Here is a 27260-nt window from a genome sequence, read left to right on the forward strand (position 1 = left end):
AACAGGGGAGAGAGCCAGGCTGATTGAAGTGTGAGTCTTGGAGAAAACCGAGAGGAAGTGAAGTTTTTAAATACCTGGGAGTAAGAGTGGCAGCGGATGGTATGTACCATGGGAGCAGTTCCGACGGTGTTGTAGGAATGCAAAGCGCGGGCCTTAAAGGACGTTGGAAGGTGGAAATATTGAAAATGAAACCATCGAGAACAATATTTGGTGTGATCAAGGTGTGGTGGTAAGAGGCGTGTGTATGAGAGAGCTGAAGAGTGTGTGGTGAAATGGTTTGGATATTCTGAAAGGAGGACGACACAATATATATACATGTCAGAACGATGGGAACAGACAGAATGAGGCGAATGTGGAGGAAATGAAAGGATGGAGTGAAAGATGATTTGAAAGGTCGGAGCCTAAACGTGCAGGTGAGGCGTGCACGAGGTACAGCGAATTGAAACGATGTGGTATAGAGAGGGCGACGCACTGTCACCGGGCTGAACCAGGACACGAAGCGGCTCGGGGAAACCATGGGAAGGCCTGCGAGACTTGGCTGTAGACAGGTGGCTCTGTTTTCCGTGCATTATACACGAAAGCCTGAGAGTGGATACGAACATACGAGGCCGTTCTTCGCCTCTCCCTGGCGCTCCCATGCTACGCAGGAAGCGGCGAACATATATGAAAAATATACATAAAGTCTTTATGATGTGATTCTGCTTTATCTTAAAAATCCGTCCAGAAACACATCTTCCTTTTCTCATCATTAATCCTATATATAATCAAAAAGATAAGTCATTTGCATACCAGCGGCGCCACGGCTGCAAATGGCATACAATCCATCACTAACTTAACGACTCGAAAATTAATAGTGTTCGCTGCCAGTTATTACCCCAAACATGTGGTGGCTGTCGCGTCCACACCAGACGATCCAATTTATAGCTTGCTGGAGGAGGAGGAGGAGCAACTGCCCCTCTCTCTCGACACTCTCCACTCGAGTGATTTAAAGACTTAAGTACGTTGCTTTAACCTTGCAAGTCCGATATTTCAGCACTCAGGGTACGACAGTTTGGCCCCCATGAAGATGATCATATCTTCCAAAGATGATGATGAACGTGGCTGAGGACAATATGAAAACTTATTGGGTACGTTAATCTATTTCTCAAGCATACGAAGGATTAAATCGTCCAGTACAATGACGAAAAGACATCTGTGACACCTTAAAGCCTCGATAATTATATAATAAAAGATAACATATGCATTATCAAATCCTTACTGTCTTGATAACGGTAATCAGCCTTAAGTCAATGTGATCACTTATGCATCCATGAAACTCCTTAACATATGTGTACGATAGTTTAATGTCTTGATAAACTGCCTGCGATGCTCGTACAACACATTCAACGCGGTGTGATAACTTTACACATCATTGGAAAACATAAGCACTGGGATTACGAGAGATATAATCGTATCCGACAATATAATCCGTCGAGTAGGACGTTAAACACTGAAGTACAAGACCATAATCATTACCTCATGATAACCAAGAATCACGTACGATATCATATCCAATTAAATGTGTTGGAGGGAGAGACAATATCTTAACTACGATGATGATAACTATCAGATGCATGCAGTATTGTTATTATCCCTTCGAGGATTATCGCAGATGTACGATAATTTTCTTACCTACTGAGAATGAAAACTGTCAGGAAAAACAGAAAGAAAAAACTTTTTTCCCTAATTCATCGTGACAAACATATCACTAAACCCTACATGTACAACATCTAAGAAAAACACGTACGACACTTTTTACCCCTCTGGTACGTACCACAGGATGCATGCGATACCTAAACCCTAGGGTACGATAACTAAAAAACGTGTACGATACTTTAGCTTCTCCCCCTCACCCCCAAATCCTCACGTTTAGGAACTTGCGCCACGGTACAGGAGGAAGTTAAAGACCACTTTCCCATCAAGGAACGAGCGGATACGGACTTCCCACGGATGCCAGGGTTAATATATTAGACCCAGAGACGGTAGAGGGCGTTGGGCTGTGCCTTGGCCGGGTGCCCGGTGCGATCAGGGAGGGTTTGGGGCTGATACGGGGAGGAGGGCGTAATTGAATTTACAGGGAGAGTTGATGCGTGTCTGGTAACGCTTGCAGACAGACATGCGTTCCTGCCTGAGGCCATCAAGGGAGGGGTGTAGGGAGAGAAGGTGGGTGAGAGGGGGGGATGAAGGGAAAGGGTGAAGAAAGACAGAGAAAGAGAGAAAGAATATGTGGGGAAAGGACAGTGAGGAACATGAAGATGGAGAGATAAGGAGGATTAACGTGGAAAGAGGGGCGGGGGAGGTGGTTAAGAGAGGCATGAGGAGCTACGGAACAAAGATTTTTTTATACACTGAGATGCACAAAGAATTCACGAATCTGCGAGTGTCCGATCCATACGACACACTGAAGCACTAAATAACACCAGTGGTAAAGGAAGAGGTTCTAAAGTGACTGAAGTTCCCCACCAAAAAAACAAAATCAAAGTCAAAGGCTTCAAAAGTATTCCAAGTTGATCACCATGACAGAGGAGCGAGGGACGAGGGAAAGTGAAATATCCTGACGGAGGGGAAAAGACGCGGGCAGGTGGTAGCTCTGGCGGCAGTGGGGAAAAAACACCCAATTTCGAAATGAAAAGAAAACCGGGAATAATTGGATTCTGGGGACAGAGGAAGGCTAATCACAGACCCGGCGCCTCTTCTGTCCTCTTGCAAATGCCACAGATCATACAGGGAATCTCCCACGGAAGAATTAAAGGGGAAAAAAAAAGGCGTGGTACAGTGCGTGGGGGGAAAGTTTAGGGGAGGATTTGATGTATGGTTTCCCTAGAGTCTGGAGGCAAGGTCCGTGTAGCCGCTGGCAGAACAGGAAGGACATATGGCCGCCGGGGAGGATGTCCTGGAAAATACTCGAGGGCAAAAATCTGGGGTCAAAATGTATCTCTGGGGAAAATGTCCAACGAAAAAATTAATAGATGACTTTTTTTCTCTTTTTTTGGGGAGGGGAAGTTGGGCGAACTTAGGGTAGAGATTCTGTAGATAAAAAAAAAGATGTATATGTCTTTAGATAAAAAAAAAAAAGATAAAATTAGGGCAGAGGTTGGGAGGAGGTGGTAGTGGCGTGGGGAGGGGCTGGTGGCCAAGGGAAGGGGGATGAGAGAAGGAACAGATCATGATGAAAAAAAAACAAAATCAGTGTGTGTGTGTGTTTGTGTGTGTATGTGTGTGTGTGTGTGTGTTGTGTCTTCACACATAGTAGTGAAGACACTGGGGCATATATATATATATATATATATATATATATATATATATATATATATATATATATATATATATATACAAGGTTATGAGACAGGGCAACACGAGCGTAAAATACTCTCTCAGTAACACACACACACACACACACACACACACACACACACGGATGGTACAGAATCGTCGCTGTATTTTACATTGCTAATTCAGGGATCGTCACCGGAAACCCCTCATGTAGCCGCCAGGATACATACACATTCGGGGAAAGGGATACATATGCATATGTCGCTCGAAAGGAAGAGGCGTCTCGCGGAGTTGCGGGATCCGATATACATATGTATATATGCCTTACAGAGGAGTTCTGATGTATTCCTCTAAGACGTGACCATTTCATTTTCTAGCATAATCCTGAATAATCTTATGGATATGCCTGGGTGCAGGAGGACGTGTCCTGTGCAGTTAAGGGTATACATATGTATCAGCGGGTGTATGATGGCTGTGTCCTGTGTAGTGAAGTGTATACATGTGTATTATCCAACAATCCCCGTTTAAGGGGGGGGGGGGTGTCCTGCCACTTCCAGGTTGCGCTACAATCTAAAAAGGGGAAATGATGGACACCACTGGAACTCACGTTTCCACAGCAAGACCATCTGTACTGGTTTCTTCAACTGACGATGACAGAGCCTCGCCAAAGAAGACTCTGCGCTCGCGGTGTCAAGACAGACAGACAAATAGACAGATACGTAGGTAGATAGACAGTGATCATTACACAACAACAAACAGACTTGGCAACATCACGGGAATTTGACTACTGGGTCACTCAAAACATGACGTCTCCATCTACACAAGACATCTACCATCATTCACTTCACCCACAACAGACGTAAACCTTACTTGCACTTGCTAATAACCCGAGTTGTGTACGTAATTCGGCGTGCTGGTATCATCGTCAGTGAACAAAAAAAAAAAAAAAAAAGTACAACCTCGTCCAGGAGCATCTCTGCATAGGAGTCCAACAGTTCCCTGCTACTGGATGTAACGCAGCCTTGAAGCTGTAGTATCCCGTTAAAAGGGTTCCCAGGCACATCAAATCAACACTGTGTATATACATATATATATATATATATATATATATATATATATATATATATATATATATATATATATATATATATGTATATATGAGATATATAGGTACACAGACCCAAGGTCCTAGCGAGGTGGAACACTACAAAGAGCGCGGTCAGCTTAAGCTTTAAGTAGACAGCCGGTAAAAAGCTTTCCCAGTTGGTGTGCAAGTGGGTTGTGTGAGGCCAGGCTGGTGGTAGGTAACAAGTTTGCCATAGGAAACACAAGACATCACACCCAATCTCGCAGAATGGCCTCTCCCGGAATTTGCATGATGAGGTGCGTGGCGCATACAATTTGCATGTTTTCGATAGAGGCCGAAAATAGAATTTGCATATATTTATATGCGTATATCTATGGACGAGATGTATCATTTACATATTCTGGCAACGCTGAATTTATGATATCCGCTTTTCTATAAAAAAAAAAAAAAAATTGGCGGTGGAATTTACATATTTTCTAAAATTTATACACTGCATTTGCATAGTTTTGATGAATATCGTGTAGAATTTGCATACACTCCTACAGACCAGATGTAAACTTTGCATAATCCTGAACAGTGAATACATGATTCGCTTAGTCTCTTCCTGTAGCCCAGAGGCTAAATGTACACACCAATACTTTTTATGTACACTTCCTACATGATGTATACATTCACAATGGCAACGAGAACGACATTTATAGATTTGCCATTTATCTTCCATGCTAATACCAGAGCGGCTCTGTTAGAAAATAAAGAACCTAGAAATGCATAGCGTAATGTTTTGGAACTTTTAATTAAAAATTGCTTCAAGCTCCTCCGACACGAGACGAATTTTGCTACTTCCTCCTCCACATGCAGGGAAGTGTTCAGCTCTGGTCTCATCTACCATGTCAGAGGCACAGGTTCACAGCGGAACAGGTCTAGCATCAAAATATTAATTACATAACTTACATAAGTTGAGAAAAATCATGAATCATCATTGTGTGTGTGTGTGTGAGAGAGAGAGAGAGAGAGAGAGAGAGAGAGAGAGAGAGAGAGAGAGAGAGAGAGAGAATACTATTAAGAATGGAATTTACATTGTCCACATTTAAGGAGGATATCAATATGTGCAAGGCCGCGCCCTCACTGGCTACGGTTCCCTGACTCAGGCGCTGGTGGGCCGGGCATTGGACTGTCATTGTCTGCACCTTAATCACACAATGACCTGGTTCATGGGTCATCCATACATGCTGAATCATGGCCTACGACTTGTGCACTGTGGCCTGATTATATAATCAATATAATAATAATTACAATATATGAATGATATGAATCATTGTTATTATTATTATTATCATTATCATTATCATTATTATATAAATGGCAAGAAATATTCACATGCAAAATATATTTTCAACATTATGCACATGAAATTAATTTCCCACAATCATCACTACCGTACCTCCAGAACCGTCCTGGGGAATAAATGCATATCCCCCCCCACCCCTGCTTACCCCCACCCCTGCTCACAAGGTCTTTTAAACCGTCTTGGCTGTGCATCAGCCGAGCCAGCATTCCTGTGCACAATTACATATACATGCACAGGATGTTGTGTTGGGCTGGGTAGCCGAGCGGACGCTAAGTGAGGCTCCGGCACCAGGAACTGTCTGCCAACCCGGAATTATTGGATGGTTGGGTCAGGAAGGAGGTCGAGTTGTGGTACGACCTCCTCCACCTCCTACCCTCCCACTACGTAGCCAACTGTTGTAGTACCAGAGTTGCTGTGCCACAGTTGTAGGTGGCAGACACAGATCTGGAGCTGTATGGACTTTGAATCTACGAAAGCTTACGAGTCTGAAGCTTCATGAACCAGTCAGTTGTTCTGTTTACCGACTGATGCCTCGCTCCCCCTGAGGAGGTGTTGGTGTATGTGCGTTTGTGTGTGTGAGAGAGAGAGAGAGAGAGAGAGAGAGAGAGAGAGAGAGAGAGAGAGAGAGGTGTATGATAATGGTTGTTCGACCTGCTTCGTTTGTAAAAGGATCTTTCTTAAGGGGGTTCATCCGTGGATTTTGTATGCGTGTATGTATGAATGTATGTATGAATGTATCTGAAAGTATCAGTCCCTCTCTGGTAAGAGTGACGGTGGAGGGTTGGCGTGGGAGGGGAGTAGCTGTGGGAGCAGCAATTATCATTACATAACGAACTCGTCACACTGCTGCTGAGCAGTTCAACTCGTTCTTACTGTTCAGCTGTACATGGAGAACTGTGTGGTGTGTGGTGCTCGAGGTGGGCTGTGGCTCCGGCCTCCCCGTGCAGCCCCCGGCAACACACACCACCACCATCTACTCAGAGAGGGCAGCGTCCGTTGGTAAACAGACCAACTGGTTCATGAAACTTCAGAATCAGAAGCCCAGAGATTCAAAGTCCATAGAGCCTCCAGGTCTGTCTCTGGCAAGTTTGGCCCGGAACGACCCTCCGCCTGCGAGTCGTGGTACGACCTTGCTAGCGAGGTTACTGAAGGAGTGTGGTGGTGGCGGAAGCACTGTGAGGCCTCGGGCAGGGTGACCGACTCGTTACCGCTGGCATGGGGTTCGTGTGGGTTTCCATGTGGTTCACTCCACCACCAAACATGTCTATAAACAATTTTCAAAATTCGCTTTAATTACGATTACCAAAATGATCCTCAAAAGTTGGACAATCGTATCTTACGAACTATCGGTTATGAAATATGGATATTTCTCAACGGAATCACGAATTAAAATCAATATAGTTTTTCTAATATGATGCATATTTAAAGTCTACTTTTTACAAAGGGCTAAACATGACGTCAAAGAATCTGTAAATGATCTTTAACACTTAATGACGTCGTTCATGATCATTTGATTGGCGGTTCTAACCTGACGGTGAGGACCTTAACTGACCCCGGGTTGCAAGACCCAAACAACCTTGACCAGTGAACCCTATAATCTCTACATCATTTATATAGAAAATGTAACGACTTGATCTTAAATCATAATCAAAACATGAATTGAAAATATGAGGACAGATAATGTGACAACGCGTCCACGTACTTGTGTCCTGGTTACCGGGGTCTCGTCCACCACATTAGCTTCTTCGCCAGACGCTGGTTGTAATCACGGCCAGAAGAACGTGTAACGTGCCCACGTCATCCAACATCCTCAACATCAAAGTTTTTCATCCCAACGTACAATGTGTAATGTTCACAGCCCTATGTGGCGAGAGTCTGTGATGTCACGGCGTGAACGCATGTACGTTTTCATTTTCGGAATATCCATACCCCATCCTGCAGGCTGTTTATAAGTTATCAGTCACTGTTCTTATGTTCACTGGTATGTCAACAGTTCTCACAACCCAACACACAGATGATAATGTCTATAAAACACTGAAGAAATCACTGTACACACACGGGCACGCCAGCTACACCCTCACACCACCAGTTGGCCGGGTGAAGTGACGCACAATGAAGACACATGTGCCAACCATGTCACCACCACTAGTTCCAGATCCAGCCACCAACAACGTGGACTAAAGGGATAACAGCCGGTGATCACCGATATACCAATACTAAACTTAGGTTACATATAATAGTTCAAATGCACTGTCGCGATGGTAAACCTAAAGACTTATAATTAGTTATCCTCTGGTGTATGTAAACCCCTGGAGAGGGAAGCACGATAAGTGCTGGTGATTCGTGAGTCGGAAGTGATGACTTTGTCAGTAATTTGTTCTGTATCTTGAGTTATAATGTTGGTATGGATGTAAGAGATGATGTTAATACTGTGTAATGAAGGAATATACATGTGGCTCTGTTAAGTGGTAATGTTTCCAGGTTTCAAAGGGATGATGGCGTTCGTGTTACCATTGGTCAAGCTTGCCCTGTGTGTGTGTGTGTGTGTGTGTTAAGTGGCGTCTGTAGTAGCTTTATAAGTGATGACAGTCGCAGTGGCATCAGTGGCGATAATGAGAGAAAAAAGATAGTGTAGTGAGTGAAGGTCGGCTATCAGAATCACAGCTGAGCATGCAAACGCTGGCAACCACGTCTGCTAAACAACCCAACAAGGTGATTAGCCAGCGTCGCCTGCCCCTTCCACCAGCGCGTCCAACCATCCACCCTCGCCAGCTTTCTCCTTCCCAGCTCCTCACCACTGTGGAGGAGAAGCAGAGGGAGTTCCATCACCATCACTACCCTCTTCATCTCCATCATTAAGCCACTGTGCCCTCAAAATGACCTCCCTCCATCACTTTACACCCAGCGCCACCTGCTGCCATCACCATGAATCACGACCCCTCTCCCTCCCTCTCCCACAATAACGCAACCCCCTCCCCACAACCCCCCACCTCCATCCCACACCTCACTCTCTCTTTCATGGTGGCGAGAACCCGTCGACAAGCAAATGAGGCAGTTAGGGCGTCCGTCGCGAGGGTAGTTACGAGTGGAAATGTTTAATGAAATGTGCCGAGAGAGAGAGAGAGAGAGAGAGAGAGAGAGAGAGAGAGAGAGAGAGAGAGAGAGAGAGGAGGTTAGGGGAAAGAGAGTGTGTGAGAGAAATAGAGCGAGCAAGAGTTGTTTGTGTGTGTGTGGGTTTGTTTGTTTGCTGTCTATATATGTTCGTAAGTGTAACTAATTGTTATACATGTGTGCGTATCAGTTTTGATGCTCTTGTGTGTGCATATGTATGGGTGGGTAGCTTTGAATGCGCACTCGTGTGTGTGTGTGTGTGTGTGTGTGTGTGTGTGTGTGTGTGTGCGATTTCCAAAGTAAGACTCTAAATAACGATAAACCCAGTGGAAGAATATTAAAGAAACTTACCACTAATTCGTTCCCACAAGAGGACAACAACGCACTCAGCTCCATCACGATAACGCGTTACGCACTTCTGCATAATTTGCCTGGTCTCCTCCCTCCCTCCCTCCCTCCCACAACCCCCCCACCCCCCCACCTGGCTGTACACAGGGGAGGGAGGGTAAAAGAAACATCTCGACCAACACAACGCTCGACAGACGGAACGCTGGATATTTCAAGCTCTGGGCGGTGTGCATAATTCAGTGCTCTCATACATGAACACTTGGCTGTCAAGTACCTTCCATCATTGTTATGAATAAGCCAATGGTTCCTGGAGCTGTACCCGACCATCTACCTACCCTCCGCCTGGTGCTGCTCACGAACTCACGCCAAAACGCACCAAACGGAAACCTCTGCAGTGATTTCTCGACCTGTTCTGAGGAGGGACTTCAGGCAAGCACCTTAATTCACGGAGATCATGAGGGAAGCTTACAACAGTGTGGCAAAAAAAAAAAAGGATTATTGGACACTCGTCTTGACTACCAGAGGAATTCGTTTTAATGTGAGTGGCACCAGCGTCTATGAGGATAATTCTAGTCTTTTACAGAAGAGGATCACTTTTATGGAGGTCTTTCAGCCTCCAGGCTACACTCCACGCAGGAGCAGGGAAATGATGGACTCCTACGGAGAGAGAAATTCCTCGACGAAAGTGTATTCCTTTTCGTAAACTGACATTGAAGACTATTATTATTATTATTATTATTATTATTATTATTATTATTATTATTATCATTATTATCATTAGTAGTAGTAGTAGCAGTAGTAGTGGTAAAAGAAGTGGTAGAAGATGTACTTTTATCATTATTGTTACAATTCTACAAGTCTAAGACCCCTTTCATAGGGTCTTGCAGCTTTGAGGCTGCTCTCCACGTGGGAATGGGGTACGGTGGGCTCCGTGGCGAGTGTGTCTTCCACAGCACTTTACTCCTGTACGTCCACCACCATGACAGCCACGTCGAGGGTGTGGCTTCTGTACCGCGATGTTAACACTTCTTAGTTTGCCAGCATTTTCCATTCTTCAGTTTTCTTCTTTCTTTCTCAGCGAACTATTTCATGTGACTTACAAACATGTGTTTCAGATATCATTAATGATAATAGTTTGTCTGAATATTCCTGACATCAAACGTTTACACTTAGGAACATTTCTCCAACACAAACTGTGACTTTGTTCTCTGCTTATCATTTTGCTTGATTTTCTTGTTTATCGTCTTGCTTGATTTTCTCAATATCTGGAAGTGTTTCTCTGCGTTACCATTTTTCCTTTGTGTTTTGTTGTTACTGTCTCATCCTTGGTAAATGTAACCAACAGTTTCATACTCAGGCTTCTCCAATGAAGTCGAGTTAGCAGTCATACGTTTTTCTCCATGGATCTGTATCTGTCTGTCTGTCTATCCAACTGCACAATTTTGCATCGAATGGTAAAATCTCATAATATCCATTCAAGAAGATTCACATGTAGCTTACTGGAGATGGCACTCAAACCCGGGTACCGTATATATATATATATATATATATATATATATATATATATATATATATATATATATATATATATGCAAAATATTATCAAATATGTGTAAAACGTGGTGGGGACTGGGGTAATTCTAACTTACATTGGTAGACTGATAGTGGAATAGTTAGGAACATTATGATAGACTCCCCCTCCACCCCTCCAAAAAGCAATGCAAATTATATACATATCCTCAGCTTGTCTACAGTAAAACATGAGTGGACCATTTTCCTATACAGCGTTATAACAGCAACGTCTCTCATATAACCGATTATCACCATACATAACCTTCAAACCTTTATTACAAACCGCACAATGAATCACATAACCGCAGTATCACTTGTTACACATGCAACGAAGAAAAAAAAAATACGAACTAAAACTGACATAGCGAGCGAGTAAAGTAAATAAAATACGAAACTATGTGAAAATGGTCGGCACAGCAACTCGCAAATGGTCGGCACAGCACCTCGCAAATCTTGTTAGAAAAATATCGACAATATTTATAGGCAAAGCAGGAAGGGAAGAGGACCTCCTGGGACAGCACCTGCCCCAACGATGGAAGAGAGGGGAAGGGAGGGGAGGGGGAGGTCCTGCCAAGGCGGGAAGAATATGGAAAATGGGATGAACAGATGGCATGATGATCAGAACTGATGAACGGAAGTCCTGAGAGAGAGAGAGAGAGAGAGAGAGAGAGAGAGAGAGAGAGAGAGAGAGAGAGAGTTTACCTGCGAATACTTTCGACGAAATCCTGTCACAAGGCACCTCATGACCTTAGTCTTGTTCACATTTACCTCCAACCTTCCCTTGTACACTCATCTAAATTACGTCACCAACGTCTGGAGTCTGCTGCCACTTGGGCCGCGTCATCTGCAAACAGCGACTGGCTCACTGTATGAACATACTCCAACTCAGCAGACAACATGGCCGTCCCTTACACCAAAACCCTTGCACTTACCTGCCTCACCTGCGGCCGTGGCTACATCCCACGTCCTTCAGGCAGACTCACCTTCCCCCCGGGAACGACTCACCCTCCGCCCTCCTAACCTGCACAAACGCCTGACTCTTCTGACCAACACTCTTCACTACGTACAGTAACTATGCAGTCTTTCCTCACATCTGTAGCACCTTCCGTAATGCATCCCTCTCTAGCTATCCTTTCATACGCATTCTCCACACGCAGACATACCACATACAGCTCACTCTCTTCCTCCACGTATTTCTGGAAAAAAAAATATCCTTTAAAAGCACTCACCTTATCCATACACTCTGCTCCTACCCAACCAATTGGCTGTACCAAGACAGGACCCTCTCAGTCACCACACATCTGGTGCGGAGTGTCACGGCAAATGGACTAATAATCAATAATAATCGACAATAATAATAATAATAATAATAATAATAATAATAATAATAATAATAATAATAAAAATAACAATAATACTTAGAGTATAAACAAAAGAGAGGGAGACATCTGGCGGCTACCAGTACCACCACCGCAGTGGCTGCTGTTATCTTGCCCCACACTGCCTGACATTTTATTTCCGGCATATTTGTAGAGCAGAGAGCGAGGGAGACACGAATATATCCTGCGGGGTGAGAATGGAATATATCCTGCAGGGGGTGAAGTATTGTAATAGAGCCTCAGGAATAAATAACACGAGAGGCCAACAGATGTGATAAGTAACGGGTATATTCTAGCGATCGAGGATGTGGAGGGAGAATGAAATTTGTAATGGCATAAAATAAAAGAGCAGCGAGGGCGTGGAAACAGTATACAAAAGTTGGGGTTCGAATCCTTTACTGAGAGATATTCTTTTATTTTTTCGCAAGAGTGCAAAAATTTCATAACATTCTAACACAAGTTAACAGATTTCGAGTGAGTTTATTATCATGATGGAGAACATAAAATTTCTGATATTCGTTTGCAGATTAGATGAAAGGAATAAAAAAATATTTAATCTAACTCTATCGTTAGTAGTACAGCAAAACATTTGGAGACAGTTTTCTTTTTATCTCATTCTTGTGTCTCCCCTGACGATGTGATCATTACAAGAAAGTGCACCTGGAAACTTATCGAGCTCCATTTTCCTTTTTGTACATATATATATATATATATATATATATATATATATATATATATATATATATATATATATATATATATATACGTAGTCTGAAGTATTAAAGTGACTCGAGGTGGTTCATATTAAGAGACCCAACATGACCTTTAATTAGCACGGGAATGACCTAAGACATCATGAAAGATGTGTCCAATGACTGCACTTCAATTTGTGACCAGCCATGGACTACATTAGAAGCATACATCGATGTCTCTGTATATCTATACACCTATATTTTTGTTGACATAAAATCCTTTTACTCCTGAGTTTCAATGTTCACACCATGGGTATAGAGAATATTGCTATTAATCTATTGTTTCCCCTGGATAGAATTAGTCTCAATCTCTCGATGTAATTTGTCTACTGCGTTCCATATATATCTGGTGTTCATATTCTGTGCAGATTGCTGAGTGTAATCTAATATTTTAGATAAATAGAGCTTCCAAGGTACAGGAACGACATTACATTCGGGATTGCTTTGCGTTGAATATTTCTGGATCTCACTTCTTTTTTTAGAGGTTTTAAAGGTGGCTAAAAGTTACGTTCAGAAAGTTGGACATGCACTGCATCGAGTAAGTCTGGGCTACGCTTCCTCACAAGTAGAATAATACATACCTCTGCTGTTGGTCTTGCACAATGTATGTGCAAAATGTCACAACCTTGTCACGCGGAAAGGGAAAACTAGCGTTTGAGTGATAAAACATTATCTTGATAAAATCTTTACAAGGTTTTCCGGATAACTGAATGTCCAAATATCCGGATGTCTAGACTTTTGTCTTTTTTCCTGGTGCTACGTCGCTGAAGTAGGGGCTAGCGATGCTGTTTCCTGTGGGGCGGGGTAGCGCCGAGAATGGATGAAGGCAAGTATGAATATGTACATGTGTATATATGTATATGTCTGTGTATGTGTATGTATATGTATGTACATTTGCGTGTATGGGCGCTTATATATATATATATATATATATATATATATATATATATATATATATATATATATATATATATATATATATATATCCCAGGGAAAATTGGAGAGTAAAAAATGTATACAACAGTTTCTGGAAAGGCGGGCAGGGAGTGCGGTGGGAGGCCACTACTTCCAAGGCAAGTGTAAGATAAGTTTATCTTCAGTGAGAACTGTCTCCTGGTGTCTGGCAAGACTGGGAAACACGTGCTCGGGGGTACATCAATAATGCAGGAGGAGAGGCAGGAGGAACGATGATGGTAATCAGGATACAGTAAACAGAGAAGGAAGATGTGCAGCAGTGAAACTAAGGCCAGGTGAAGACGACGCTACAAGCGAACTTCAGAAAACTCAAATCTAGACGATATTTTACCTGATTATTTTACCTTGATTGTATTATTTGATTGTTGTAGTTTACATCAAAGCTTCCAATCTAAATGCCTCTCTACTCTGATGATTTGCATACGAGAGCGATCAACAGATTCCTCATTTCACCTTGGAGGTGCATATGCCTCCTCAGATATATATATATATATATATATATATATATATATATATATATATATATATATATATATATATATATATAGAGAGAGAGAGAGAGAGAGAGAGAGAGAGAGAGAGAGAGAGAGAGAGAGAGTTACACTTTGAAGATGAGCAAGGTTAAACCTCGTCTTGTGCATTATCACGGTCGCCACATTCTTCATCTCTGGATGTTATGACTCGGGTAAATTGTTTCCTCCATTATTCTGAGACCCCGACCATAACAAAGCCATCTCATTAGCACATGTCATACCAACAAATGTGGATAATCATAATTTGGATATCTATGATTAGGATAGATGGAATGTTTATGATTATCTTTACTTCCTTCTGGTGCATAATGGCTACCAAAGATATTTGTATACCAACTACATTACTAGTGCAATGATAAAGATACGCTGGAGAGAAAGTGTGTCTTATAGAGAGACACTGATGAAGAGTGGAAGAGAGAGAGAGAGAGAGAAAGAAAACTCTACCTGAAGACTGGGCAGTGTCGTACATCACACAGGCATCCAGCTCGTAACATCGTGACCTGACCTGAACCCTTGTTGTTCTTCTATCTGCCCACGGAACGCACCCAGCTCAACCCTGAGTCACTCCACACACCTTGAACGCACATATTCCCTCACATTATATCATATATCATGATATACATTCTTGTATACCTTCTTGTCCTTCTCTCCCGCCTTAGGGCAGAAGCGTCAGGAACAGACGCTTGAAACTTCCAGAAAAAAATTTTCTTCCGGTACTTCTTTTATAAAGTGAAAATAAAGGAGGAGAGGATTTCCAGTCCCCGCGTCTGCACTTCTTAAGTCGCGTTTTACGACATGCGCGAGATACGTCGGTAGTGTTCTTTACGACACATCCCCCCAGTATACAGACACACAGACAGACAGACCCCAGGAGAGAAAATGGAAATCAGAATAAATTCATCAGCAGAAATCTTTTCCATCCCAGAGACCGTTTTCACTTACGCTAAAGTCTCGCACAGAGAAACACTTTCGTAAAGCGAAAGCTCATTAACCTGTTTTCCAGACACGACTGGACGAAATTGATGCTGGAAAACTACATCAAAGGTTAATGCTATAATGGAACTCGAATGGAGGCAAAAAGAATAATCTTATATTTTATCGAAATCATTTACAACTGGTTTTGTAAGGTAGGGCAACATGTAAATATCTTAATAACTTGAAGAGGATAGGACACACACACACACACACACACACACACACACACACACACACACACACACACACACACACGACATGTAAATATAACTCTCGTGTTAGAATTTGATTAGAAAGGAGCACATAAAGGCATATGAACAAAATATAAACGTCTGTTGAACCTAATACTATAATTCTCAGACATGATTGTGGTCCTCTTTTTAACAAACGAAGTTTCCAAGTTCATATACAACACGTTTGGAATGTGTATTAACACTGAATCTATACTGAAATGACTTCTTAAGTGTGTGTGTGTGTGTGTGTGTGTGTGTGTGTGTGTGTGTGTGTGTGTGTGTGTGTGTGTGTGTGTGAGACGTAAATACATAAACACTTCACTTTCATCCTATCTTTAATATTTTTCCTCCACTCTTTATATTGTAAGGAATCCTTCCTTTCCACACTGTGTGTTGGTACGCTTGACCTCTGACCTCTGTAATTCTTCCATTCGGTGAGTCGATAAATGTGTCAGGAATTTTATATTTTGTGACCCAACATGTTTTGTTTTGTTTGTTTCTTATTCATGCTCTTATGTTCCTGTCTTTCTCGTGTCTGTTCTTTTCTGACAATGATTTATCACGTTTCTGGTTCCTGTCTTTTTTGATCTCTCACACGTCTCGTGCGAACACTGATGCTTGACCATGTTTTCTCGTCTTCTCTCTCTTTCTCTCATTCAGGATTCGTTTATGTCCTCTAAGCATTGCCCTATTTAATAAACATCTCTCCTCCTCCTTCTCCTCTCTCCTAAGATTTTTCTCTCCCTCTCCCTTCACCTCTCCTCTGTTTTTTTTATATTCTCTCTTCCTTCCCCTTCTCTTCCCCTTTGAATTTCTCCGTTTCTTTATCTTTCATCTTTAAATTTCCTTTCTCGTACTTAGCATTCTCATATACCCTCTCACTCCTGACACTCTCACATACCCTCTCACTCCAGACACTCTCACATACCCTCTCACTCCAGACACTCTCACATACCCTCTCGACTCTTCCTCTCCCACAGCCAATATAAGCCTCTCTCTCTCTCTCTCTCTCTCTCTCTCTCTCTCTCTCTCTCTCTCTCTCTCTCTCTCTCTCTCTCTCTCGTCGCGAGGCAAGACGTATCTGTACCATACTTCAATCACACCAGAGGCAAAACAGAAAGGGTGGGGGGGTCTCCTTACCCCCTATCGGGGGGGGGGGGGGGGGTGAGGAAAGAGCTCCCTGCAGGGCTCTCGCTACAAGCAGGGACCGTCAGTGGGAGGGGTTGGTAGGGGAAGGGTTGGGGGTGTAGAGTGCTTCCTGCGCAGGGGCTTCGCCTTCAAGATTAGTCGAAGTAGAAGGTTTTCGCATGGCTAAGACGCCTTCCTCCCCTTCGTCACCTAGGGCCAGACGAACGCCCCAAGCGAGTGGGAAGAGCACCCTTACTGCACAAAACCACGAGGCACACTCTTCCCCTCGAGGCCTGATAAGTTTACAACTTTAGGATAATCTCGTCTCCGAGCATTAGGCAAATTGATGTTTTTTCCTCTCTCTCTCTCTCTCTCTCTCTCTCTCTCTCTCTCTCTCTCTCTCTCTCTCTCCCTCGGCCGTCATGAAAAATGCCCGTATTGTGCTCAAGTGTGGAGGGAGTTTATCTGTAATGGGATCACCTCGGGAGGAAGCGGATCCTAATTCGTCTCCGTCAGGAGGGGGTCCCGCCAAGCACACGCGGGACTTAATATCATGCTCGTTAACTTCTCCCTGAGATCAAATTGGCTGTTAAGGGCTGTAATGGGGAGTATCGTTCCCTGGCTTTACCGGAACACTCATCTGGAAAATAATCTGCCGCCTTCCAGCTCGTTCCAGCTTCACCCCAGCACCAACACCACAAACACAACCACCACCACAACCACAACCAGCACCACCACCACAACCAGCACCACAACCACAACCAGCACCACCACCACCACAACCAGCACCAACACCACCACCACAACCACAACCAGCACCACAACCAGCACCACCACAACCAGCACCAACACCACCACCACAACCACAACCAGCACCACAACCAGCACCACCACAACCAGCACCAACACCACCACAACCAGCACCACCACAACCAGCACCACCACCACAACCAGCACCACCACCACCACAACCACCACCACCACCACAACCAGCACCACAACCACTACAACCAGCACCACAACCAGCACCACCACCAACAACAACAACAACAACAACCCTCCCAACACCTCCTCAAAAACGTCCAAGGAAGTTCCGGCGTTATGTACCTGATTATCTGCCCGGCATTAAATTAACTCCCCAAGCGTTAATTAGAAGAAGAGGTCGTGGGCTGGAGGTAAAGGGAGAGCTGGGCGAGGGGAAGGGTTAGTGTTCGATGGGGGGGTGGCGAAGGGGGTGGTCAAGTGCCTAGAGGTGTAAACATGTTTGTGTGTTTCGGGAGCGGCGTGGGATATGGTCTGGTGTTGCTGGTGACGGAACTGTTTTCCTTTTGGTGGGTTTTCGCTGTTTGCTTTTTTTTTTTTTTTTGTTTTGCTTTCATATCAGTCTAGTATGTGTGCGTGACCATAAGTCTGACGAGGAACAAAGTGTGATTTCTTTCCGTGTTCTGTGGCGCACATCTGAATGTGTGTGTGTGTGTGTGTGTGTGTGTGTGAGTGTGTGTGAGTGTGTGTGTGTGTACACTTCATGCCGGTTTGATATTAAGATTTAGAACGACATTAAACACACATGTTCCTGGCATTTATTCTATGCAATTAATTCTCCTTTGATGATAACTCAGCCATGATTTAAATATGTTTAAACCAGTTCCCACACCTGAATTTCTCTGAGGAATTACAACACAGTCCTCAAGGTTAGCATGGCATAAAGGGGGACACTTCTGCTGAGGGAATACCTCTAGGTTGCCTCAGACGTTGGACCTGAAACTGAAACATATTCCTATGGGAAACAGAGGCAGATCGTCAACTGAAGCCAGTAGATTACGGATCGAAATTATGCAAAATTCCTTGTCACCGAATTCTCTAGGTTATCTTCTGGCATCACAGATAAGTTATCGTGTAATATTTCTGATAACTCTGTTCTCCAGTCTTCATGTTCCAGCAGAACTGCGTGGCCCTTATGGTGAATAAGGAGGTCTCTCACCAGTGGATGGATGAACCTGTCCTTAAAGTAACAGTCGCGAGGTGTGAATTGATACGTGTGGCCTCAGCTCTCGCACTCAGGGCCTTCCTCCAAATCTGCTGGCAGGCAGTTGTGGCACGAAGTCATATCCTTTGATAAATTGACCACAGGTATGAGAGGAATGCACTCGCAGGTACTGCTTTCACTGGGATGTCTGCTCGAAGATGGGTTGGTTGGAATATCCTTACACACACACATACACACACACACACACACACACACACACACACACACACACACACACACGGCCTTCACTTCAGTGCCAACTGCTTCTGTTGGAGTGTCTGCCTGACTGGGCATGGTATGGATGCACGTGCAGACACTGATATCACTGGCGCCACCAATCTCACTGCATCGACTGAGGGAAGGGCAGAGGAAGTCTATGTTTGTTATGGACTTGTCAGACATGGACAGGAGATGGGCAGGTTATTGGTAAGTCATGTTGCCACATCATACACATCCGTCTTGTAGCTCCTGCAGCAGGTGCCAGTCTGCTGTACTCACGTCACTATTCGACACCAAAACCCAGCGAATGGAGCGGGCACTTCAGCAAAATCTTCCGCTCGTTCCGGCATCAGCGTCACAGCTCGTTACAGCATTAGCGTTACAGCTCGTTAATTCCCTCACGGCATCACATCCCGTTAGAGCACCTAGAGCGTTCCACACACGACACCTGGTGGCTGGGTGGCTAGGAACCCTGACGTGATGTTGGCCTCTGGAGTCTCAGCCACATCAGATCCCGACCGATCTGTGTCTTGAACCCGTGACTGTGAAACACCAAAGACAACGTCGTAATGCTTAGGACAGACCACCTGAAAATCCAACACGTCCGAGTTGAATCAAGATACAAGGGACGGCGGACGAGGTTCCCCCAGACACCTGCCACCACACATCCTTGTGTTAGGCCATCACAAACGTCAACCATCGCCCCTCAGGTACCTGCCTGCAGACGTGGGACAAAGACGTGGTCCGAAAAGGTGGTCTACAGACGTGGTTCACAAAAGGTGTAGGAACATTAGTTCCGGTCACTGGCAGTGTTCACCTCCTGGGGTCTTCTACCCAGAACTTGACTACAAGTTCCCAATCACAAGGGGGATCCTCATGGTTGTGATTAGGTGTATTCACACGAAGACCAATTAATGTCACACATTTCTCTAGTGCTGTGATTGGTCAGTAAAAGACTCACTATTTCCTTCTATTTCTTTAATGGCGCAATTGGCGTTATTTTCACCAGAAGCAGTAAAAGTCCGCCACCTTTCAAAGAGCAAAATTGGCGTTATTTTCCCCAAGACGTATGAAACTCCTGCACTCCCCGAGCGGCCTAACATATCAGCTGTCAACACATACCTAGTATTGTACCCAGGCCAGAACGTATGATGCCGCCGGCTTCCAGGTTTCATTTCCGGCGAACATCTGTCAAAAAAGAAAAAGGAAACACACACACACACACACACACACACACACACACACACACACACACAGAGCATCCAGCTGGGTTTCCAGAGCACGATGCAAACGATACGAAGGAGCCGGTATTTCGAGCCTGGCAGTTCTGGAACGGGAGGGCTGGCGGGAGCGGTGTGTCGTCGGTTCACAGTATCTGAGGCGTTCCATCGAGGAGAGTGGAATAAGATCCTACGGCTGCCGCTGGTAATACTCGACTCAAAATGAAATATTGGGGTGTGTACTGGGGTGAGCACTGAGATGAGTAGTGGGGGTGAATACTGATATGAGTATTGGGGTAAGTATTTATTGCCAGTGCTGGTCTGACAGACTACAATAGTAGCAGCGATGTGGCTTTGCACCGTAGAGCAAAGCACAACTCATTAGTCACTATATTGCTCTGTAACTATGTTACACTGGTACTGCGTTGCTGTGTGCCAATGACTAACTGTGACAAAGAGTTACTGTAATATAGAGTTACTGTGACATTGATGTTACGAAAAAGGCACCTGATATCCTGATATTGTGTGTGTGTGTGTGTGTGTGTGTGTGTGTGTGTGTGTGTGTGTGTATGTGTAAACATCAAAACACCTTACACACTTGCAATACGCGAAACCCCAAACCTCCATTCAGCAGGTGCCCGAACAAACCAAAAACCTCCCCAGAGAAATCACTTGCATCTTCACGTCCCAAGCAACATCCGCCTCTCCACAAAGAAGACAATCTATTGCCATCTACCTCGAGCGAAGCCAATCTCTGTTCCCGAAGACACTATCTATTTAACAAGACGGGGCTAATCTTCTCCTCAGGAATAACCAATCTCTCTCCATGTCTCCCAGAGATCCGAGTCTCTCTCTCTCTCTCTCTCTCTCTCTCTCTCTCTCTCTCTCTCTCTCTCTCTCTCTCTTGCTTCAGCGGGCTGAGCGACCCCGCCGCCTCACACCCGCGCAATCAACCCCCACTTCTCTGTCCTCCCAAGGTGCGACAGTGTCTCACCTCTAACACGTCAAGTCTCACCCGCCCTTTGGCCATGTCTGACATGTTCGAGCGTCAGGTGAACACCATCGTTTGCTCCCAGGCTCTGACAATGATGCCTCTTCTCATCTCCTGAATACACAGATGGATGCCCTCAAGAGGGCCCTGATAAGACCCCAAGGGCCGCTCTGAGAGGGCTGGGGGAGCGGCGCACGTCAGGGATGCAAGGAGGAGATAAAAGGTTAGGGATAAGAGAGAGAGAGAGAGAGAGAGAGAGAGAGAGAGAGAGAGAGAGAGAGAGAGAGAGAGAGAGAGAGAGAGAGAGAATTTTCTCTCATCACACTAAAGTCTTGTGACTCCTCTTCTGCATTTAAAGATAGTCAGTGTGGGAGTGCCATTGAAATGAGCTGTGAGTTATTTACTTTTGCTCCCTTGTATTCTCATTCACAAACACCAAAGACGTGTTCGCAGGGCGTAAGTAATATACTCAATGCTATTACAAACAACATCCGCTAAATGATTCACACACACACACACACAAACACAAACACACACAAACACACACACACACACACACACACACACACACACAAAGCGAAACTCCTAAGAGACAAGGTGGGCTCAGAGGAGGGAGGTCATGCGTAACAAATCCTTAAGACTTCTACGAAAGAGTGAGCTTTGTTCTAGACAAAAGAGATGGATGGGTGGATTGTGTGTCCTTGGACTGCCAAAGGTATTTGGCACTCACACACAGGAGGGGGGGTTAAAGAAGCTGCATTTTCAGGCAGGCATAAAGAGGAGATTCCTTCGGCAGGTCGAAAACTATCCTAAGAGATGGGAATGAAGATCGCATGTCACAGGAACTTATTGTCAGTGGGACGAGAGCACCACTGGTGTGGCGCAGGGTTCAGTGCTAGTGCCGCTGCTAGGTCCTATGTAAATGACTAGTCAGAAGGACTGGATTCGTACTTGACTGTGCGTTGTGGACGATGATAGGGTAATTAGTAAGGCGTGACGAGGATTGCACAGCTTTACCATGGGATCTAAACAAGCCACGCAGTTAGTCTAATACATGGCTGATGAAGATCAACCCACGCAAGTACAAAGTAATGACGATGGATCACAGCGAAAGAAGGTCTGGATAAGGCCAAGACATGACTATCATCTATCAGGAAACAGGGAACATGATTCCCTACGAGAGAAGGACGAGCTAGAGCAACAAGTTACCCAACGTATGGCCAGCAAACTACGTCAGGAGAGTTAAGGAGTCACACTGTCTTTTGTCTGACGTCAGACTCACATTTAGGTGTCATGGATAACTTGTCTAAGTAAACTATTTACAAAATATATGAGACATAAGTTAAGATATGCGTCTCGAGTTCCGTCATCTAACTGGAGGAAGCTTAAAGAACTAAGAAAGCGGTGCAGAGAAAAGCAAGGAAGATGATGCCTCCTGATACGAGAGCTGTGTGACTGAGAGAGGTTAAATGTTATAATGTTACCATCATCGAGGAGGAAAGAGTCAGAGAAGATCTGATTACAATAGTCATATTTCTGTACCATACAGACAACGTTGACCGTGGACAGTCCTTGGAATGATGCAAAGCATACCAGAGGTCGTGGCTGGAAATGTGCTAGAAAAGATGTAACGAAACGATTCCTTAGTATCACGAATACAGATAAATGGGAGAAGCCAAATGATGAAACATAGTGTGTAGAACCCCCTTACTCAACAGCAGAAAATGATACATTCAAACAGATAATTACACACACACACACACACACACACACACAGACACACAGACACACACACACACACACACACACACACACAAAACATCCAACAGAACTCCAGGCCTTCTAGACTCTCCCCCGCCCCCCACCCACACGTCCTACGGAATGACACACAAATATAGTCATCCCTACCCATCTACCCCCCCTCACCCCCACCCCAACAACAACATTCCAGACCCCCCCCCCCCAACGTCTCACCCCTCCCACTCATAAAACTCCCTACCACTTCCAATCCTCTTCCACTCTCCTTTTCTCTCCCTTTACTCCTCCAAGTGAAACCCTGGGTTCTAACCCAGCAGTCACACAGGGGAATGGGAAGAGCAACATAAGTTCGAGCAGCAATGAAGGATGGGGGAGCCTTGTGGACATATGCCACTCTTATCCCCACCGTCCGTGACAGTGTCGGCTGTTGTAATATTTCCTCCGAGCGGGAGAGGAGGAGGGAGAGGAGGAGGGAGAGGAGGAGGGAGAGGAGGAGGAGGGAGAGGAGGAGGGAGAGGAGGAGGAGGGAGAGGAGGAGGGAGAGAAGGAGGAGACAGAAGATGACGGATGAGAACGTACAGACAAGCGAAGCCAAAATGGTTCGAGATTGGTTCATAAGAACTGTGGGCAGTGTGTTCTGGGAGAGCCAGCGTGTGGGTGAGTCAGAGGGTGAGTGCACGGATGAGTGACAGAGCGAGTGAGTGCGTGGACGAGTGAGAGGGTAAATAAGAGATCGTGTGTGAATGAGGGAGGCAGAGAAAGTGATGTTTGTTTGTGTGTGTGTGTGTGTGTGTGTGTGTGTGTGTGTGTGTGTGTGTGTGTGTGTGTGTGTGTGTGTCTGTGTGAGGGAATGTGTATGTGTTAGTATGATAATGGTAATTGACAAAAGTGAAAGAGTGTTGTAACTTAAAGAGTAAAAGAGAAATAATCAGTGGCGAGTGAAAAAATAGTGATAAAGAGGGAGAGTGAGTGAGATCAAAGGGTGAAAGGGAAAGATGGGAGAGTGCTTGATAATCAGAACTGCAGTGGAAGAATGAAAATGGATGGATAAGAGAAATGATGGTGACTGAACATGACTGAAAGTGAGAGAGTAAGCCAGAGAGAGAGAGGGAGGTAGTGAGAGTGAACACGTGAGAGAGAGAGAGCAAACGAAATGAGACGATAGATGAATAAAGGAAAAAAGTAAGAATGGCAATGATGTGGTAAGAGGCAACAAAGATAATATAAATGAAAAGAAGAAGAGAAATCGAGAAGGCTGCAGACGAGAGAAGAGTGGAGAAGGTAAAGAGTGAACAAGAAGAAGGGACAATGATGATCAAAGTAGTGTGAAAACAGTGATATAGAAAATATAAACCCAATAAAAAATTTAATCCCTGTTAGAATTGCAATATTTGTTGGGATGAAGTAATTAAGGCATTTGTTTATATTACATTACTTCAACCATTTGTGATGTTGACACCAGTGTTAGTGGGTCATGCTGGGTTGGTAATACTGCCGGTGTGTTATGTGTTGTCTGGCATCACTGCTGCCATGTTACACAGCCACTGTTATCACTAGCATAATTCATTTTAATGCCAGTATTACTGAATGTTATTTCATTGTCCCTCGTTACTGTTTTAACTGCTGGAGCTTAATTTTCACTACTCATGGTCTTTTATTCTTACGTTAGGGTCAAGTTCTGGCGTTTACCCAACTGCTTTTTATTGTTCTAAACGTTCTTTTTCCTCTTTAAAATTTGGAACACTTTATCTCATTTTTAGAACCACTACTGGCGTTATGTCCCACTGTTTAGTACCGTCGGTGTTTCCATCCACTGTTGTTAACACTGTATACGTTATATTCCACAGATAACGTCGTGTTATCAGCTGATGATAACAGTGATGATGTATCATTCCACTGGTGATGTCACTGGTAACGTTTCATTCCACTGTTGATATCACTGTTATCCTTCCACTCCACTGCTGGTATCACTGCTGGTGTTTACTGGTGGTACCACCGCTGGCGTTTTATTCCACTGTTGGTAATACTAATAACGCTCTAGTTCACTACTCCTACTATTGATGGCGTTCTATTCCACTACTCCTGCTACTGATACCGTTCTATTCCACTGCTGCTACTACTGATGGCGTTCTATTCCACTGCTGCTACTACTGATGGCGTTCTATTCCACTGCTGGCACAGATGGTATTTGAGGCGACGTATTATACCAGTTTGGGTGTCAGGTGGGCCGTGCCATACCGTTGTTGTATGTACCGTATCTTACTGTTGCCTCTTCCCTTCTTATCTTGCCTGGTCAAAGGAAGTGTGATCTCTCCCACCACAGCACGTCGTTTACCGTCGGCCTTATGTTATTGTTCCACGTCGTACATCTCTGATACGTCGGGAACAAATGGAACCAAACTTGGCGGGAGGGATGGTCCTTGTGGGCTCCCTTTTCCAACGCGTTGTCAATGACCTCACCAACCACAATCCAATATGGCCGGTCCTCAACCAAAAAGTAGAAATATCTTCGAATATCCGTTGGCTGTGCTACGTACGTACTATACGGTCTATTGGTTGTGCCACATACCATAGGGTCTATTGGGTGTGCCACATACCATACGGTCTATTGGGTGTGCCACATACTATACGGTCTATTGGTTGTGCCACATACCATACGGTCTATTGGGTGTGCCACATACCATACGGTCTATTGGTTGTGCCACATACTATACGGTCTGTTGGTTGTGCCACGTACTATAAAGTTCTTATATTTTGTCTGGAATTGATAATATCTTGAAGGGACGAGAATGCGGCAGTGTTGCCAAAGACCATGATCACCTTGGCTGTTCGGGGCTGTGTGTGGCTGGGTGTCAGAGGGCCTGGAGGACGTAATGTCCCTTCTCCGTCTGGAAATAATCTTCTAATCACTTTTTACGGAGATCAAACCGACCTTTCCCACGTGCCACCAATACGAAGAGAAATCCCACAGGTAATTTGCTTCAAGAATAAACCATCCTTACCATAAATATTTCAATTATATATCAGATTTCGTAAGTGGATGAAACTGGACGAACTAAAATAATCAAAGTCTCTCTAGTCATAGTTAAGACAGGCGAGACATTGTATCTTTTCCTCCTGCAAACAAAAGTTTATTAAAACATAAAATGAAAGTCAAAATATAATATCATTTAATTTGCTCGATTATCTATAATCTGGGGACACAGACTTTTTCCCTTCTGGGTCAGGGGAATTCATAACGTAATCTTCAACCATCAGACTTTTTTTTCCCTCTCCGTTTCTGAATGACGCGATTACGTTTAACCATTTCGCGGTTCGCGCTTCGCGTCATGTAAGTTCGAGGCAGAGGCGATGTGCCGAGGTTCATATTTCGCGCCGTGGTATACGGATGGGAGAAACTCGCTCGACTCCTGAGAACTGTCTCAGTAACTCTGAACTTTGAGGGGGGCCAGACTGACCACAGTTATTCTTCCTATATCACTGTCACTCCTGAAATTACAGACCTCACAGACATCGGTGAAGTTTAAGCTGAAGATGATCTACGACACTTTGGGCTATTGTACGACGAAGAGCGACTCTTGTTATTTTTCTGGTAATATCACTTTATGATCCCATAAAGTCAGTTCTCCTTGATATAGGTCGTGTTGGAAACAATTTTTCGTCATGCATTGCAATCTTTTCTAGAATTTAATTCTCCTTTGACTCGCAATAGGTAGTACGCCTTTGTCTGGCAGTGTTGTATATCTTGACTCTCTCTGGAGAACGTCAGATGCTGGTAAGATTGTTAAAGCCGTCGTCCATAAACTAGTGCCGCAGTTACATTTCTAGCCGCCTCAGGATTAACAAAAGTTGGACATTTCTCTCCTACATCTCCCGGGGGATATTTGTGAGAGATACTGCATATTGTCCAGAACGTAGATATATCCATTTTTTTCCTTGCATATCCAAGCGACGGTGTTCGGTTTCATATATTGGTTCGTACCTAGAACTGGTCACCTCACAGGCAACAGCACAAAATATCTATTATTTTCTTTTGAAAATTTGTTTTTTACATTTATAGCCAACAAACACAGACACTGCTACTGAACTCTACTGATGAAAATGAGAATTGAGGAGTAACTTAAACATTTGAAGCTGATATGTAGATTTGTCGCAGCCAACCCAAGACTGTCGAATGAACGGTAAGTGATACAAGTCTCTCTCAATATGGGGAGCACATGAAAGATTCTGCGAGATCAGGGGAAATTGGTCGTATTCAATCCCTTATTCACCGGAGGGAGGGAGGGAGAGAAG

At 44.2% G+C, this 27260-nt stretch overlaps 2 protein-coding genes across 4 annotated transcripts in view; one reads left to right on the forward strand and one right to left on the reverse strand.

The window, feature by feature from the left end:
- LOC139756274 (uncharacterized) overlaps positions 1 to 27260 on the reverse strand; it is a 490501-nt gene that overhangs the window by 413253 nt on the left and 49988 nt on the right. The window contains exon 1 of one of the 2 annotated variants that reach the window (XM_071675504.1): positions 7450 to 7830. The exons of the other annotated variant lie outside the window; for it this stretch is intronic. The gene's annotated coding sequence lies outside the window, so the exon portion shown is untranslated. Of the gene's footprint in view, positions 1 to 7449; positions 7831 to 27260 lie in introns of those variants that run through there. 2 annotated transcript variants of the gene reach the window in all.
- LOC139756275 (zwei Ig domain protein zig-8-like) overlaps positions 1 to 27260 on the forward strand; it is a 369804-nt gene that overhangs the window by 273996 nt on the left and 68548 nt on the right. The gene's annotated exons all lie outside the window — the stretch shown is intronic.

The sequence above is a fragment of the Panulirus ornatus genome, chromosome 21 (genome assembly GCF_036320965.1).
Source record: "Panulirus ornatus isolate Po-2019 chromosome 21, ASM3632096v1, whole genome shotgun sequence".
Classification (NCBI taxonomy): Eukaryota; Metazoa; Arthropoda; class Malacostraca; order Decapoda; family Palinuridae; genus Panulirus; species Panulirus ornatus.